Genomic DNA, 4,941 nt, shown 5'->3' on the forward strand with positions numbered 1-4,941 from the left:
ATGCAACATTCCTATAAGCTAGGACGACCCAATAAACATAGCAGTTCTTGGGCCCGATATGCTGAAGAAAATGGAGTAGGAAGTGTTCAAGATCAAGAAGAAATTAAAGGTATCCCACGGTAGAAAAGATAGTTGTCAAAGGAGGCACAAATAATTCTAAGTGGGAGAACATGTGTACTTCCACATCAGACTAACGAAGAGCTGACTGAAAGTGGGGTCTTGTGCCAAGTTAGCATCCAGATTTTATGGACCATTTTAGATCTTGGAAAGAGTGGGGCTAGTGGCCTATAGATTGGCCTTGCCACCCACAATGAATGCACATAATATTTTTCACATTTCATTCCTTAAGAAATATCCACATGATGCTAATGACATTTTTGAATGGTTTGCGATACAGGTGGAACTCAAGGGAGAGTTCCAACTAGAACCATTGTGCATCCTGGATTAGAGGCAGACCTCACTTTAGAATTAAGTAATAGAGCTAGCAAAGGTCCAATGGAATCACTTTGGACCCAATGAAGCCACTTGGGAGATGATAGAGGAAACGAGGGTTCTATACCCATTTTTGTTTGATGAATAAGTGAATTTAAGTGCTAGTATAGAAAGCTCAATTTTGTTCTTTTGCATCTAGTTGCAAAGACCACAAAGGAAGCTGTTACTTTAAGGGGGTGGGGTTTGTAACACCCCTTGCGTTGACCCCTATTTTTGTAAAGATAAACAGTAAATATGTAATTCCAACATGGAGGACCATGGACGGTTGAGACAATGTGTAATTATAAAATATAATAAATTTTGATTGGCTAGCCTCAGGAGTGAGATTGACACATCCATGGTTTGAGGGAGAGTTGTGAGTGGTTGGGTTGGTGTGATAGAACACCACACTACCAAATAGTTATAAAAAAAATGATGGGGTAGATGAGGAATTTTCATTCTTCATGTTCATTCCATGATGTGAAAGGAAGACAAAAGAATCCTAGAGAATAGGACGAAGGGACCATTGGATGAAGATAGAGAGTGCAAGGAGCGCATGAAAAACACTAGTGATCTATAACTAAGAATTTATTTTCATAAATGTTTGGGGATTTGTCCCAAGAATTGATGCACTGGATCAATTGGGCTATGGTGTCCAAGATGGAAAGATCAATGGGAGGCTCAGAGGAGGAACTTGGTGAAGAGTGCTTTCCTAAAAGGTCTGATAAACCATTGAGTGCTTGTTGTGGAAGCTGACAAACCACTTAGTGCTTGCCAAGTAGGTTGATAAACCACTCAAGTGCTTGTTGTAAGGATGATAAATGACTCAAGTGCTTGTTGTAATCCTGATAAACCACTAAGCAGTGTAGCAATCACTAGGGTGATCGCTGAAAGGGCTAATAAACCACTGGATGCTTGTTGAGGAAGTAGATAAACCATACAATGTTGGCCAAATAGGCTAATAAACCACCCAGATAGTGTGCTATTGGTCTTGCGATGCTTTCCTCGAAAACACAATTGATAAATCACTTATAAAGAAATCCCACACTCTTGGAGAACTGAGCATTACCCCAACTGAACTTGAATTGGAATCGTTGAGAAAACACTCTCCTAGATCATGGATCTAGCTCATGGGTGGACAACTACAAGAAATAATGTGTTGTAGTTGGCCTACAGTTGGGTGGAGAGTTGAATTCCCTCCTTTAGTTTCCAATCAATAACTCAATCAGGTAAGTGTACTTGCTTGTATAGTGCTTGTGCTATAAAGGAGTGATAATGTTATGTGATATAACAATGAATGCTTTAGCATTCTTAATAGTGGAATGTGATATTCCTGGTTATTTATGTTGAGATGCTCATGTGAATGATTTCCTCCATTGGGGAAGGTTATCTAATATTTCCCCGTCTTGTTGATGACTACCTGAGCAGTGGGACTCCTTATTTGAGGCACATGAATTTCTTGATACACTCAACAAATATTATAATATGAATGGTGTTAAATTACAACATGATTTATAACAATATATTTGTTAGCATGAAAAGAATGTAATGTTCTCTTGTCTGTAATGAAATGACTCATGTGTATGCTCTTATGATCGAGGGGTCTTGGTACCCTACAAATGTTCATGTGTATGCTCTTACGATTGAGGGGTCTTGGAGTCCTGCAAATGTAGATATTGCGTGAGCAGTAATGCTATTCATAGTCCCTATATGATTACTTAAAGAGTTCATGCAGGTTCTTCTTGGGGCGATTTTTCATCATTGATACCCTTGGAAATGTCAGAGCTTCGGTTGCTCAGCGTGGTTGGAGGTTGATATCTAGTTTTGAATGAAACGAGAGACAACTGATCTCTTACATATGTAACTACCCTTAGTCCTAAAGTGTATACACAAGACTCATACCCTAGCTAATAAGTCACATGGATTAAACCTATACATGAATGTAACGAAGTTTGGAACTCCAACAATGATGTAGGGCATAAAGTAAATTTTTCTGTCAATGGATGGTGAATAATTATGTCATGTTGCACCTTCCCATTGGTATGCATTGTTGATTGGGGTGGCATTTGCTGATGGAGGGTGTTGGGGGCGACATTGACAGGAAATAATTATGTCATGTTGTGCCTTCCCAGTGGTATGCATTGTTGATTGGAGTGGCGTTGGTTGATGGAGGGTGTTGGGTGCGGGACAAGAAAGATTCCCATTACTTGATGTGGAGATTCACATTGCACCGCACTAGGATGGTTTCTAGAATGTTGCATATTGGTTATTATGGCACTGAGGCATGGGATGAGACTGGAAAATATATGTCCTAGGGTATGACACATCTGTGTGGGATGTGAACAGAGTCAATTTTAACCCTTAAACTTTTATAACATAATTGTTGCAAAATACACGAAAAGGTTGGGCCTTGTGGGACCATCAACTAAGTTGAGATGGCATGTGCCACCTAGGCTGGATTGGGTCACGTGGACATGATGGGGATGATGACGAGGCATTGTTCTTATGTTACACTTACAAGGCGTGACACATGGCACAAAAATTTGAACCATTGGATGGAAAATAAGTCCATATTTGCATGACATGTGGCACCACCAGAGGATGCCACATGGTAGGCTGACATCACCATGTCATCAGCAGAACGTTGGGAGGACGAGTGATGCGGATAGGTGGTTGTAATATGAAAGAAGTGATGCCACTTGTAATAAAGGTGATACATGGTGTCATCATGGAGTCGATGTAGCACCAATCCCTGCCATCATGGATTGTAGACCTCCTGTTAATGTTCATAGTACTCCTTTGTGAGGAGCTGCGAGGATGAGTGATGTGGATAGGTGGTCGTAGTATGCAAGCAATGATGCCACTTGGACTAAAGGTGCCATCATGGAGTCGATGTAGCACAGAGCCGTGCCATCATGGATTGTAGACCTCCTGTTAATGTTCATAGTACTCCTTTGTGAGGAGCTGTGGTAGATTGAGGCCACACATCAAGAATTTTCTTGATACATAATGTAAGATTTTACATCCTAATGCATCGTGAGAGTTGAGCAGGGTAGTTTCCCAAAGGAAGGGCGTAGGGGAACTATGGCGCAAGAATGTGGCAGGAGCCATGTTGGTTTATGGTTTATGTGGTAGAGCCAATCATGTCGCTAGGCACTGCCATGAGGCGACGCATGCTGATGTGGTAGGGAGTTAATGACTAAACCTTCTAATGGACATAAATTTCTATCTAGAAGTCAAATTGGAATAAAAATTAGATTGCCAAAAGTTTCTTAGTGAGAGGAATGCGGTGGAAATGTTGGTTTTAGGTTTCGACGAGATTGGGAAAAGAAGAAATTTTGTTACCCCACTTTCATAACAAACCTTGGAAGTTGGGTAAATTTCTAGGTAACACCTTCCACTTCCTAAGAATAACCCAAGGGGGTGGGAGGGTGTGTTACATCTAATATCCAAGTCCATGTTGATAGGCTAATAATCTGATCCTTTTCATGGTAAGGTTGTTTCTTCCATGAATAGATCCTTTTCCATTGAGATTATGAGATTAAGAACCTATCCAGTTATGAAGTGATTGTCGAGCTCCTCTTCTTTTCTTATTCCAACTGTGAGTGCCATTGATTTTATCAATGTCTAGGAGTTTAGAGGATGTAAGTATTTCTCCAAAAAGGTGAGTTTCATTCTCCAATTAGGTTGAAGTCCCCCCAAATAATTTAGGATGCCTCTCATATAATAGGAGATAGGTTACTGATCGATTTTTAGAAATCCAACTTTATCTCTTGGGAGGGTTGCTTGATAGACATTAGAGAGATAACATACTTCAATTGATCCATCGTAGTTAAAATTCTAGAGGTGGAAAACATGTTTAACACTATAACTTCTTGAGAATTCAAGAAAGTTACCAAACCCCCATCATTCTCCTATGCATCTATGGCTACCCATTCACAATTCCTCCATTTATCTAAAATGATTTTGGAAATGTATTTGCTAGTACACTTGGTTTCTTTTATCATCATAAAAGTCGTGACATCTTCCCTCCATCTATTTTTAAGAAGCCTTTGTTTGCCTTTACAATTTAGGCCCTTTATGTTACATGAGATAAATTTCATTGAGAAGTAGAGTTAGTGGAGGGATATACCTCCAAAATTAGATTGTTTCAACTTGAATTTACTAGCATTTCCCCTAGTTCTTCGAGAATTTTTTGATTGGATTTCCTTCCTTTTTTCTTTTCGTCTTACTATGATTTCAGGGTGTCTCTGAAAATTGGGTATGAACTCCTAGTTGAGAGCCTAAAGTTGACATACCTAAATCGTTTCTCTCAGCTTCAAGCCATTCCTTGAGATATGATTTGTCCACAATTTTATATTAAAACTCTGAGATGATGCTAAGATCTTTTCTCTTCTAACCTTTAGCCATGTCTGTCAAGTGTTGCTCTAAATATTCTCTATTAGGAATAAATCTCTCTTCCCAGTAATA

The sequence above is a fragment of the Pinus tabuliformis genome, chromosome 8 (assembly GCF_031772625.1).
Source record: "Pinus tabuliformis cultivar Carrire ecotype Pingquan chromosome 8, CPIR1, whole genome shotgun sequence".
In the NCBI taxonomy this organism is placed as follows: Eukaryota; Viridiplantae; Streptophyta; class Pinopsida; order Pinales; family Pinaceae; genus Pinus; species Pinus tabuliformis.